Source organism: Diorhabda sublineata, chromosome 2 (assembly GCF_026230105.1).
Source record: "Diorhabda sublineata isolate icDioSubl1.1 chromosome 2, icDioSubl1.1, whole genome shotgun sequence".
Classification (NCBI taxonomy): domain Eukaryota; kingdom Metazoa; phylum Arthropoda; class Insecta; order Coleoptera; family Chrysomelidae; genus Diorhabda; species Diorhabda sublineata.
Genome location: NC_079475.1, coordinates 17,374,500 through 17,389,539, shown reverse-complemented (window position 1 = coordinate 17,389,539; position 15,040 = coordinate 17,374,500). Strand labels below are relative to the sequence as shown.

General features: G+C 32.2%; 1 protein-coding gene across 4 annotated transcripts in view; it reads left to right on the top strand.

Annotated features, from left to right (window-relative positions):
- Positions 1-205: 205 nt before the first annotated feature.
- LOC130440785 (mucin-2) overlaps positions 206-15,040 on the top strand; it is a 572,992-nt gene continuing 558,157 nt past the window's right edge. For 3 of the 4 annotated variants that reach the window (XM_056774112.1, XM_056774115.1, XM_056774111.1), the window contains exon 1: positions 212-568. The gene's annotated coding sequence lies outside the window, so the exon portion shown is untranslated. Of the gene's footprint in view, positions 569-15,040 lie in introns of all 4 variants that reach the window. The other variant, XM_056774114.1, reaches the window with a different exon arrangement.

Sequence of the window (15,040 nt, the reverse complement as noted above, 5' to 3'; positions counted from 1 at the left end):
TTTCTTCAGGTAAAATGGTCTAATAATAATATCACACATATTAAATCGAAATAAGCAGAAAAAATTTTTGAAACCGAACATTATGGTGATGGTGCTCCTATTAGGAAAACCCTAGTTTTTACGTCTACACGCGTCACACAGCGCACCGCGTCGGAATCGGTAGGATCAGGATACAGTAGCAGCAAGGATCTCCGGCGTTCGTCCAGTTCAATCCTCTCCCTACCATTTTCCTGCAAAGCACACACTCCTGCGAGGTAACGGCGAGGCGCCAGTCAGTTGTTTCGCGACTGTATCGCAGTAAAGGTAGATTGTGCGTCTCTTGGCCATACTGATTATATTGTCACGCTGTTGTGTTTACGTAAAATCGAAAGTTGCATTGAAACGAAAGTGTGCTTGTCGACTTTTTGCTTACGAGAACGGTGATTTGTGAATTTTTAATGTAAGCCAAAGAAGCAGTGCATGAAAATTAGTTTATTTTTTGGGATCACTTTCGTGAAACGTGATTTTGTTTGTTTTCTTTTTGTGATCTTTTTTTCTTGCATTTGGATTATTTTGAATTAGTCATTTAGTAAGTAGAACTATCGATTTATTTTGATGAGATTTTTTTTATTCGCATCTAATGTTTCTCTCAAATTTTTCTATTCTTAGTCACTCTATTACTTAATTTATCTATTAGTGGTTGAACACATTATCAAAAATTCATACAAATTTTTCAACCAAGTACTAATTCATAGAAACTGGTTTTTTTGTTAGAAATATCTTGGAAATACAAAATAGCAACCAGATAATTGAAATTTTATTGAATAATGGTCGGTAAAAAAATTTTTTTTGGTAGCACAAAAGTGGATACCGTATTGTGATAAAATAGACCTATACAAATACGAAAATATGAAAAAAATAATTGTAGCATGGAAGGTTTTTAAGTTAAATTTATAGAACCATATTCATTGTTAAAATATTCAATATTTATTAAAAAAATAATTTCACGTTTTTTAATTCGTATATTTTGACAATATTTACAGTTTACATCTAATAAACATGCCTCACATCTATTAAAAGCGAATAATTTGAAAAAAAAATCACTTCATATATCAATTAGCTCTACTTTTTCCTGTTATGAGGGGTTGCACTTTATCTTTTTAAAAACCAAAAGAAATCACCCATCATGGTCGAATCCCATCGTCCTTAATACCGAATTCTGATATCTTAGCGGAACCTTTCACCTCACTCATCACTGACAGCTCCCCAATTTTCGAGAAAAAATGCCATATCGGAATGGGGAAGAAGAATTTTCAATGACATTCGAGCACTAAGGGATTTGCAGGCGTCCAGAAGTTCATCAAATAATTGTTGGTATTTTGGATCCATATTGTTGCCTAAAAATCCCCTCTTCACACTAACAATAGCCTTCCACGCTGTAAGTTCCTGTCTGGTGAGCTTTTTTGCAAAATTTTCATCGTCCGGCAATTTTCTTATTTGTGACCCAATAAAAATACCTTCCTTTAATTTGGCATCACTCAACTGAGGAAATACTTCTCTAAGGTATTTGAATCCATCACCCTCTTTATTTATAGCCTTTACAAAGTTTTTTCATCGATCCAAGTTTAATGTGAAGGGGGGCAGAAGGACATTTTTGGGATCTACAAGGGGTATAAACTAAACATTTTAAGATCCCGGTTGAAACTCACTTCTTGCTTTACAATTTTTTTTTTCATAGTGTAGATCTACTGCCCGTATCCAGTATCTTTTAAATCAATATTTTGCGGATCTAAAGGAGTAATCGGTCCTGGTAAATCTTCGTTATGGGAAACAGGTCGTATAACAGACGGCAAATTTGGATACTCGATCTTGTGCTTTTCTCTCTTAGAATAACGTTCAGTGTTTGTTAGACAAAAATAGCAATCGTCAAAATCGCCATACCATTGGAATTGCAAAAGGCATCCTTTTTTTCTTCCCATTCATCCACTGCACCAATGACATTCTACAACTAACACAGCACGCGTGGGGCCCCACTGCTTATATTGGTCTCCAATTAAAGTAACAAAATATTTGAAATAGGCTTTTTTCACATTTTTGCACTATAAACAGAGAACCATTTACTATGAAATTCAACACCATACTAATTTTCAATGTTATATTTATGTTTATTATTATGAATAATACAGTTCAGATATTTTTTCGGTCATAAAATTTACCGATACTAACCGCCCCTTTATAAAATTACCTACCTACTAATTTAAACAGGGATATTTGAGCTATTGAAAAGTGGTACGTGTTAGGGCTTAATAAATATTTTTTCTATTATTGGACGGGTATTTCCATTTTAAAAATAAAGGTCTGGCCTGTGTTACGAAAATCTTGTCCGCCAGTGTAATGATACAAAACGTTCGTTACTATTTTTGTTCTGAAAGTGTTTTCCCGAATATATGATATATGTTATAATAATGAAAAATAAATAAGGATTATCTTTGCTTAAGTGGGGTATCAAAGTTTCAAATCATACGAACAAGATGTTTTTTAGGAACATTCCCAATATAGTTAGTTTAAGAGTAATTAATTTTCTATTCATTGTAAGTCATTTTTCTAATAAGTTATAGACAAATGAATCATAAGATTTTTCTATTAGAGTTAAAAAATCATTCATAAAAACTGCAAACATTATTCTTTCCAATCACTAACAAAGATCAATCTATATCTACAGTAAACACAAATGTCTTAAATATCACTGTGGAATCCATTGTTGATAAATTCTTCATCTATATTTGTAAAATTCATATTACGATAGATAATCACAGAAATTTCATAACTTAATTGTACATGGGAACAAAAAGAATCATAAAACAAGAAACAAGCACTCAATCAAAATAAATAAATTTATATATATTTTTTTGTTTTTGAAGTTGAATTTTTAACATATCATTGCCTATTTTGCCAATAAGTTCTACAATGAGAGACGAAATATTAATGACATCTAATTTTCTAATGTACATTTTTGAACAGGGAAACCTTTTATATACAGTGTATGTACGTAAGTTGACGGCACGCGAAGGTTTTCTAAAAAGCTTCCTCTTCAACTTGAAGATGTTGGCACTTATCGATATATGCGCACGCTTCACAGGTATTTCAGTTATTATGGAAGCCCGGCTTCTATTGGATAATCGTATAAGTGAGTCGTTGTGAAGAATTTTTTGAAACTGGCAAAAAATTGGTATCTTTTATTTATTGGTTTGAGCAATTCATTACAGCCTCCCTTTAACAGTTACATTCCACCCACGTGTTTCCCAGCTTTTACCATCAATTCATTTACCTCATTTTTGTTGCTTCTCTATTATTTCTTCCTCATTTCTTTCAGATCCATATAGACAATCTATATTTTATATTAGCAGCTGTTGAAAATGCTTCTTCCAAGTCTACTTGAATTAACTTTCCTCTTACTTTTATATTTCTCTTCCTCATTTATTACTTAGTAAATATTCTTAATATTTCTCAATTTTTTATGAATTCATTCTCTTTTTGTTCATTCTTTTATTGCGTTTTTTGGTATGGTTACATACGCCCGATTTCCTTGAAATATTAGTATGTTGTACAGTTTTTTATGCTGATAAAGAAGATGTATATTATGTTGGGCGCGGAAAACATTCCTTCGTGTGTTTATGGTTTGAACATCGGAAAATGCACACTATTTTGAATAGTTGATTAGTTGATATTTTGCAAATACTTGATGTTGGAGAGGATTAGGGGCATCTGTTATAAATAATTGAATCACACGTACAAATAATCAACAATTTCTGTTAGATACATTCGGACATTTCTTCAAAAAATGTTTCAATTCTATTTGAATATGACTAATGTCTTTGAAAAAGAAATTTCCCAAAATACTGGCGATAATGAGATCTAGTTCTTTCATAACGAGTTACGATTATCTCGCCAAAATCGTTCAACCTAATCTATTCTAACCAAAACTAACCTAACCTAACCTATCTAAAATTTCATGTATTATTTCCGCGCCCTATCTTTCTATTTATATATATATATATATATATATATATATATATACATATATATATATATATATATATATATATATATATATATATATATTAAATTAATCAGCAGCATAATTTTCTACACAACATACTAATATTTCAAAGAAATCGGGCGTATGTAACGCAAACTAAATAATTACCCGTTTTTTTGTCTACTGGTATTTTTTTGTATGTACGTTGTTTGTTCCTAACAATCTCAATATTTTAGTTCTTTCTGTTTCATATTTATTTTTACTGGAATTTTCCATTAAAGCATTCTTTTGGTAGTCCTCTTTATTCTTCTCATCATTGTATCTCTGCTACTTTCAGAAGACATGTTTAAATAGTTTCCATCCTTTTTCCAAATATTAGAATCAATGAATTTTTAAATATTAGATGAAAAATTCTAAATGTCATATATAGGCTAATGATAATTGCATGTGCAGTACACAAAATAATCTCCTGCAAGGTTCCTGTTTGTGGTAAAAAAGTCATAGAGCTTGAAATAGCACAGATAGTGAAAAATAAGAAGCAAGACTAGAAGTTATTTGAAAATGAAATCAATTTTTGTATGTGAAGAACAAACTCTATTTACTATAAAATTTCTAAAACGAATTTGTGTTTTAATTTTTAATATTTTGTATGATATTAAATATATTTGTACGTTTCTTTATTTTGTGGAAAGCTGAGTTTCAAAAGAAAATTAATAATGTAAAAGTGTATTTTCACTAGAAAATATTAAATCACCAGGGTTTCAAAAATAATATACGTAAATATTTGATAAAAATATATAATTATTTCTAGAAAACAGTACGATTATCTGGATGGATAAAAAACCAATACTCTATCAAATATTTATTTATTTATACCACTTTACTTTTTTTGTTTAAAAAAAATAGGAATTATGAGTTTTCACGTATAATTTAGAAAAAAAAACATAAGTTGAGTTGTGAGTTGTGATTCATAAGTAGGAATGTTGAAATTCTTGTTTATTAGTTTTTTTTGTTGGAAATGATATTCAACAAGCAGTTTTGTAAATGTATTTCAATGATAATTATCGAATATTAAATTTTCGTGTTTTGATTTCATAGTTTATGCACTCGGGTTATCATATAGAGATTTTTTACACATTGAAACAGTGGATTCAGGATTTAACGGAAATACTTCTGTAACAATCCGTGAAAATGATGTGAAGTGAACTTATTATAACATCAAATATGTATTTCATTTGTCGGTATCGTGGTGGAGATTGCTTCGTCTTCTAGCCTACTATAGAACCAAACAAAATTTCAATATCAAAATATTTTATTGCTCAACATATTCTCCTCTTAATTGGATACATTTATTACAATGAATCTGCAGCGTCTCTAGCCTTTCAGAAAAAATGTTTCTTCTGGCTCTGCAAACCAGACATCCACAGCTTTTATTACCTCCTCGTTGGAAGAAAATTTACGACCTTTTAAACTTTTTTCAGTTGAGGCAGAGATGATAGTCGAACGGAGACAAATCTGGTGAATAAGGGGGTGTTCTAGTAATTCAAACCCTAAATTAATAATTTTTTGCATGGGAGATTTGTGTGCAGGGGCGTTGTCCTGCAAAAACAAAACACCTTTGGATAGCTTTCCGCGTTATTTGTCTTTAATTTTTTCACGTAGAATGGTCAGTAATGTCGAATAGTAATCTCCAGTTATTTTTTCACCCTTATCCAAAAAATCAATCATGATTATTCCATCGCAATCCTAAAAGACTGAAGCAAGAACTTTTCCAGCATTTTTGGACACGAAATTTCTTTGGTCTTGGAGAACCAGAGTATTGCCATTCCATCGATTGTTGCTTTGTTTCTGAATCGTAGAAATGTACCCAAGTCTCATCCATAGTAACAATTCGGTTTAAGAAGTCTACATCGTTTTTAAATCGAGCACAGATCGAACGCGATGCTTATACCCTGGCACGCTTTTGGTCAACATTTGAACATTTTTCTCATTTCCAAATTGACGTGAACGCGTTCGTATGAAATATTCAGTGCTTCATATATCTGTTTTAGCCCAATTCTACGGTCTGATAAAATCATGTCATGAAGAGCATCGTTATTTTCGGCGACTGACACAGAAACTAGCCTTCTAGATCGGTCATCATATTCAATGGAAAATTTACCTCTTTTGAAGCTTGCAGTTCAATTTTTCACGGTCGCATATGGAGGACATTGATCACCAAAGGTATTAAGCATATCTTCGTAAATCTGTTTACCTTTTAACCCTTTTAAATACAGGTACTTGATGATGGCTCGATACTCCAATTTTTGGATTCTCACAATTTCGGTGGACATCTTTTTTCTTTTAATTTATTGTGTAACTCTGTTTTACTTTTTTGACGTCAAACTTTACACTGACACTTCTAATAAGTTATTGTTCGTTGCTATGGTAACGCAATATTTTGTTTATGCACGGAACTGGTCTAGGCTAACTAGATATCAATACATCCTCGTATTTTCGAATACTTCTGGCAAACATATGGTGGTATACCATTCACAATTGACCGTTCCATGTTGCTCTGATGGAACGGTGGCGACAAGTCAACGTATTCCGCTTTTTACCCGAGCAACTTTTGTTTTGGCTTTGATTCGTCACATGTCACGATCATTTAAACGTCTTTTGAATCGTCTTGATTGAATTTTTCAGCATTTTTTTGCACCAATCGTCACAAGCTTTTTATTAGCAATTGTCAAATATTACGGTATCCAACGCAACCAAATCTTTTCAATAGCCAAATGTTCGTGCAACATTTGATCTATGTAAGCGAAATTAATACCCCACTAAGCCTCAATAACACGCTACGTTGATAAAGTCCTACAATATCATAATCATCCCACGAATCATTTCGTGATTTAGTTCAATTTTTTGGCAAGGTTGAATGTTTCAAGTATCTGTAAACAACTCAAATGTCACTTGAATGACAACACGTTCTAAGTACGTTCACCATTACAAAATGTCAAAACCTATGATGGCATATTTGCATCAGTATTGCCATATCTCAATAGTCAAGTAGCAGACCTCGTATGAGAACTAATAACTATTAGATAACATTCAGTAGGATAATCTACATTTAAATGAATATCTTAAAACTATCACAGTATTTCTGAATGAAAAAAATACGTTGAGAATCTTTTAACAATGTGATAAAACTGTAATTTATGAATAACTGCTAAATGAGAAAATAATTATATAGATAGAAAAACTATTTTAATATTAGAATGAGAGGATCGCATAACAACGGGCAGTTGTAACAACGGACAGTTTTTGATGTGTCCAAATGATTTTTTAAATATATTATGATTGGAAATAAATAGTGAACTTAGTTTTATATCAAGTTCCAATAATGCGTGATTATAGAATTGAGTAAATGTTTAATGTCTGTGAATGAATGTACGCTTTTAGAATACTGAATCCTAGTACTGAATAATTGAAAGTGTTTTTACAAGTATGATGTGAGAATTAATGATTAAGTTTCCAATTAAATATGAGAGAAAGAATGATGAGGCTATACAAGTCTCGCAAATCCCTTGTTTTAATAATGATCATTTGCAATTTCTGTTCTAAATAAACCCAGTATCAACCCAGTTGCTACGCTGATCACTTGCTCCTATTCCGGGGAACACGAGATCTCATGTCATGGGGTTTTCTATCAACAGCTTCACAATATTCCTTCCGTAAATAATAGTTCTCGGAGGGAGGTCCCGTGAGTATTTTGTCATTTTGTTTTGTTCCAATATGTTAGAAAAGGAATAACTCACTCTGTCTACATCTCGTGATCTAACTTTCTTTTTTCATCTTTTGTTTCTATTAAAAAAAGAAAGTTGTTTCTTATCATTGCAATAATTAAGTTATCTTATGGAAAATATAACCATGGAAAACCTTTTTTTCTGCTACGATCTCTTATTTATCGTTCTTATTCAATCCTTATCAACTTGATCTACGAAAAAACAGGTTTTCCACTATAGTTACTGCAGTGGGTAGTTGTCACCTTACGATGTTCAAACCTATATTGGTTTGAGGTCAAATTATGGCAAGCATCTCAACCTAATACCGATAATGAACAATAATCCCGTTTTAAAGTCTGTAACGAATCTTTATGCTGCAATCTGCCAGGACAATAATCTAAATTGATCCCACTCGGTACCATTACTAAATAGTCATCAACCAATTGTCCCCGCTAATTGGAAAACTGCTTGTGTGCAATCCATAGCAAAAAAAGCGGTTCCCAAAACGATCGTTTTATTCCCAGCTATTGCCAAGGTCGTGGAGAGCGAAAGTCGTTAGCAGGCAAATCTTGAGATACCTAGAGTCTGCTAGCAATATCAGTGAATATCAATTCGGCTTTAGTAAACATAGATGAACCAGGAACCTTCTGGCCTATTTCACCAATGTATGGACTGATTTTATAGTGTAATATGATCTGGTACAATCGCACTGGACAGAGTTTGGCATGCCAACCTTCTAAAAAAGGTTTGAGGCCAACGCTGATGTTCTCCAGGGATGCACCTTGTCACCTACTCTCTTTCTGCTGTACATCAATGATCTACTCGACAAAACTGCAAATCCAATCTATAGCTTCACCGACGATAGCACACTGGTGCCGTCGTTTAAATCAATACACTCGGCCAACACACACATCCTTAGGCAATTTTAGCAATGAAGGATGGCACTACGGCTCAGGATTTGGTCCTGTTTGGACATAAAATATCACTAGCAGTTCCTCAAATTCGCCTAATGGGTGTTGGGGTTGGAAACAATATGTCCTGGCATAATCACATGGCCAATTGAGCTAAGGCAGCTTTGCAAATATTTGGAGCCCTCTTTAAGACCAAAATACTATATACAAAAGATTCTAACCTTCTACAAGACCAAGATTCGTCTATATTTGGCGACTTATAGGCGATGCAGAGTTGATCAGAAGCTTGGACAGCCTAGAGCATAAAAGAAAGGTCGTCCAATTGACTCTGCTTTACTGTTACTACCTGAAATTTTTTCCTTGGAGAAATTCGAGCTGCTGCAGAGGCACTTTTCCGAACACTATAGCCTACAGAAGTTTGTGCTCACAGGAACCTCCACACGGTAAGTACTACTGGCACTACTCGTGTACAATAGGGTTTACTCTCACAGTATCTAATATTTTACACTGTTTGTAACCTTTTATATACTCTGTTTCTCCTATAATCACAAAAAAGGGTTCCTTACCTCATTGGAGGAAAATAGTCTTTCCCAATTTCCATTCTAAAAATATTCACCAAGAAAATGATCTCCGTGTACTTTGGTCCTTAACAGAACATATTCTTCTCAGTATTTTGCTTTGGTTTCCTATTTTTCTCTTTTATATCTATTACAAATGATTTTTTTTCACGAGAAATACATTGTTATAAGTTTCAGTGATATCGTCAAAAGCGGTACGACGAAAATAACTTCTCTGTCATTTAATAGTACTTGACAACTGCCTCTTATCCTAAAATTGAAGATACTTATTCAATTTATATCAATTTAACGCAAATTGAATTTACTTCAAACATAGTTTATCCAAATTCTTTGCTAGGTTATCGCTTTTCTATTGGATCGAGATCAAGAATTCTAGTAGGTCAAACTATGACAAATAATCCAGCCTCTTAATGATATTATTGGCAATTTTAACAATTTGTGATCGTAATTTAGAATACAGAGCATTCTTTCCGATAAATAGTGCCAATCCTCTTCTAGAACTCTGTATTCGTGCTGTGAACTGCCGGGACAAGCATTCAAAGACTGCAAGTATGTACACTAAGTGTAGCATTCTATGAACTCCTGTCATATGAAAAATGTATTCATCAGAGAACAATATGCGTCCTTCATCTTTATTATTCCAATAATCTTAATGAAGAATAGCTTCTTTGGTCTTTGGTTTGGTTGTTAGCGCGTGGGTTGCTTGTGTTGTTTCCCTTCTTTCTACAATTAGTCCAGTTCCCAGAGGATTTCACCTTACACAAGATTTTTTTTTTCATTTCAATGGTTTTAAAAGTAAAATATCAAAAATGTGACTGAATCGGGGCTCGGTACATCTTTTGGTAGCCGAAAAACCTCGAAATTTTCGGACATTTTTTGGTTTTTTCGCAATATCTCGAAAAGGAGTGGTTCTAGCACAAAACAGTTCCCATACAAAGTTGTAGAGCATTAAATTCCCTCCCTGCTTTCGCATTGCTTTAAAGCTTCATCAAGAACTAAATGAATACAGTGAAACAAAACTTGGATGACATGCTTTGTATAGGGACTGTTTTTCGCTAGATATTGCGAAAAATCCGAAAAATGTCCGAAAATGTTGAGGTTTTTCGGTTATTAAAAGTTGTGCCGAGCCCAGATTTGGTCACATTTTTTATGTTTAACTCTTTATACCCATTAAAACGAAATAAAAAAATTAAATCTTCTACCCCATCTTTTGTAAGGTGAACCCCATTTTTGATCTCTGGGAACTGGACTATATGGTATATTCCGAAGTTGTATTGAAAATACGTTTCATACAGAAGTATTGGAGAGGAACTTTTATATTGTTGTAAAAGAAATAAAGAAGCGAAATCATTCGAAACAGATATTTTTGAAGGATTCTTGTTTAAAATTTATGAATGTATAACGATTAGCTGTGCTTAGAAGGTTAGTCAAGTTTAACGAGAAGAAGTACTTTTGTATTTGGTAAACTGTTTCTTTTGTTAACGTACTGTATCCAAACAAATTTCAATAGGATCAGCGTATCAGTTGTCATTACAGCTACATGATGATTGTATGATACCCAGATTTGCAAGATTGGATCAAAAATATCCAATTTGAATGTGAGGCTAGAATTGAAAATATGTGTAATTATATTCGACACATAATTTTTTGCTATCCAATCAGATTTTCCACTGAACTATACTTCAATATAATCGTTAACACAGATAAATGTAATGGACAATTTCAACAATATTGATGTGATATCACATAAAATTGGACATTCAATTTGTTTGTGATGAGTTTATAGCACATTGTGCTGATGTAGAGTCAGATAATATTACACCCCCATCTTTTTTATTTGATTCCATCCAGGAAAATCCCTGCCAAAAGATGACATAAAATTTCGCAGTATGATTCTAAATATAAAAACTGATCGTCTGATTCATTTTCACACAGAGAAAACTACTAAAACTTGAAATTTGGATAGTAGATTTTCTTTTAGATCTTAATTTTCCACAAAAAATCACTCGTAAAGGGTTTCACCCCTAGATAGGAGAGGAAAATGGTAGTCTGTTAATCAAAATCATTCATTTCAACGTTTTCACAAAATACAATCCTCAAAAAGTTGAGCAGGGAAATGGAAGGATATATTTTTGAAGTTAAAATCTTCCAATTTAGTGTTCAAAAAGTGTAACGCTCAATTTAAAAATTGTCAAATGTATTAATTGTGATTATGATTTATACTTCTTCATTGTTCTCGATCGTTACGCCTTTATTTCGTATCAGCCATGCAATAAACTCTAAGAGAAGATTTTCCAAAACTCACATACTAAAAGTTTATGAAACTACGTAATATCCTCACAAATTTTTTGAAACTACCCTTCACAAGGGGAGTAATGAAAAACTATTAAGATATGCGTGATTTTTTATTGAAACAATCTTCGTGGACGAGGACGTGGACGAAATTTCATGCCAGAGGATGAAATAGATGAAGCCATTCATCAATTTTTTGAGAGCATTATATCAAATTTCTAAGTTGTGGAAGCTTCAGTAACAAAAGTTTATTGAAGTAGATGGTGATTACTTTAGAAATATATAAAATCATTTTCCTAAAAAGGCATGTAGGTTTCTTGTATCTCAACATATACGTATATAGCATAACCTATGTATAGGCAGAGTGTATTATAGGAAAAATGAAGGTTGTATCTCTCCATAAGAAAAAGGGGGTCTCTCTAAGTCAGGGTTATTGTAAAGACGATAATGTGTAACCAGTGGCAATCAATCATTGGAACTCTATTCAAATTCACAAAGTCAAAAACCTACTTTTCTAACACCTATTTCAAAATTAACAGCTAAGTAGCTTCATGGCCAACAAGACGGCGGTAATTCAAAATTAGTAACTCATATTTCTTCTCTAATTAGTTCTTACAAAGACAAGCTTCACTGCATAATTTCACTTAATTTGTAAACTGTTTTAATCTGACTCGAAGGACCAAAATGTTGCTTGTATTCAAAGGACTGATTTGTTAAATTGATATAAACTATATTTGATTTATATTTTGTTCATTAAAAGTTACTAAAAGTTCTAATGATCGACTGATTTTGATTATATATTCTTGTTTTCACAATTAACCTTCTATATATTATGTTAGGCGATACAACCCCCAAATTTTTCATATTACAATGATTTTGTTAGTTCCGTATATATAATTAAATTCGTTATTTTGAATTTGATACTCCAATATCAAATTGTAAGATCCATTGAAATAATAACATCCGTTAACTCCACATATCTACCTTATTCATATTTCATACAGGGTGTTTTAAAACCAAATCCTTTGGTACCAATAATTTTCTAATACTAATATATTCGAGAATTTTCAATTAATAAATTGAATATGTTTGTTACAATAATTGGCGTCATAAACATAAAGGCACTGAATAAGATCTATTTGCAGTAATTGAGCTTCGTCTCCGATTCCTAACAAATTTCAAGTAAGTTTTTTCACAGTGATATTGTATCTAGTATAGCAACCAAAAATTCATTTACGTTTAGTATCAAAATCGTTTGTGTCAGAGACCAATCTAGATTTGAAGCTTTACGGTTCTTATTTTAAGTTATTCTTGGTGACACAAAAATATGTTGAGATACTTTAACTGAGTGACATTAAACAGTTCATTCAGCAAGTGTAATTTTCTTCACAAAGAGTGTAGGTTGTGATGCAGTCAGGTTTTGAAAAATTTTGATTATTTCGATGGTTGTTCATTATAAGGAAAAACCCTCCATAAACTTGAAAACTGTTTTGGAAGATTTTTGAGATAATATTTAAGTCTATTTGAATTGAAATAAAGAATATCATCACATTGTTTCTCTGTTTTTTTCCAGTTTTAGTATTAAAGCTTCATAATGTACATGGAGATTAAAAAAAAAGGATATCTACTTTAAAGAAATTGATTACAATTTTATTTTACAAGGATAATGGTGTTTATTTCAAGTTTATAGGATCAACAAACTAAAGTTTAGATTGTTTAGGAGAACTTCCGGTCTGTTTTACAAAGTGCTACTGGCTAGAGTGACTAGTCGCTATTTTGACAACAAAAAGATTTGGGACTTGAAATTTTATAAAAATGTAGGAGTTTTTTCGTGTTTCTTCAGATAACTTGCCTCAAATAAATTCCCGTAAAATGGCTAGTTATTTTGCCAATAATAACGATTTCAATTGAAATCAGCAAGCAAGGGATACAAGCTCAACCTGTATATCAGTTATTTTTAAGGCGTTTTTTTACTATTAATAATAATGATAATACGTCTTTTTTGTCTTATGGCGATAATGCAATAAGGTAAGTTCAGTTGAAGAGGGAAGTGAAGGGTGAAGGAACAGTGAAGCCCCGAATTAGATCGGAGCATGAGGTTGGTAAGAAACCTTCTCAATTTACTAAAATTTGTAACGAGAACATATTTGCGGTTCAAACTGTCCAATGTCCCGATTTTGCTGCAAATACCGGAGGCTGTTAGCATGCTGTTGCGTTCTTATCTTGGATGTATCAACGAAGCAAAGAACCAGTTTTGATATCTGTAAATTTTCATTGGTCAAAATCAACATTGTCTTCAGTTAGTGCCACTGTTAAGTTTTTAAAAGTCTACTTATGCGTTCTTTTCATTACTATTGAACTAACAATCCACATATTATTTCACTCGTTTAAAAATACAGGTGAATACGCATCTGATGTTAATCTCTTTATAAGATTTTCTTCAAACCATATGAATAGTAATGCATATAATCGAGTATACGAACTCAGTATAGAATAAGCTGCTTTCCAATTGTGGCACAAAATGCACGAAAAACTTTTTTTTTCCCCGATTGAGAGTATTCTTGTTGCAAAAATTTTAGTTAGTGGATAGAAGGAGAAAATTGGAATATCTTGATATTGCGGGGGTTTTTAAGACAGTAGATCTGAATGAAACATATTATTCTATACTATTTATTTGCATATTGCAAAAAAATATATAAAGTCTGGAAACTGATATTCACAGAAATCAGAGTACCAATTCTATTGTTCTGTTTTGTCTTTAATAATCTCAAAAATTAACCTCCAGTTCTTTCAAATTCATTCTTATTACAAGATCACAGTAAAACCGATTACATGTACAAAAAACACATATAACAGCAAATACGTAGTATTATTAAGTTCTACGTGAAACTGATTTTCTAGACATGCGAACGGCGTTCATGACGTAGTCTACCGGCCGAGCTGCTACAAGGAAAACTAGTGGAATAACGAATTTATTCGAATTTTGAAAAATAATTGTGAAGTTACTCTGGAGAAATCTAGTAAATTGCCAAATTTATGCTATAAACTGCTATATAAGACAATGATCCAAATGTTGTAACCAAGCTCAATGTAGGAAAATAGATATATCATCACAAAAATCGAAACATTTCATTTACTACAGTTTTTGAAATTATGCCTTAGTTTTGGTGCGCAATGTATGATTAAATGATAGAAAAATATAACTAAAAAAATAGTGTATAGTTAAATACCATAGGATATGATAAAGTTTACATTGTTATTGAAAATAGTAACCTGCTTTCATCTACGTAACCCACAAATTCATTATAAACAAAATAACAGACTTTCTCATATCACGTGTATTGGTATAGATCTTACTGTCGTGGGGAAAGTGGTTAACATTTAGAAACTTGAAATAACCTCCATTTGCCTTCATAATTACTAATCATTACTAATTGTCTAGTATATTACCGCTAATTAATATATTTCAGTATATTT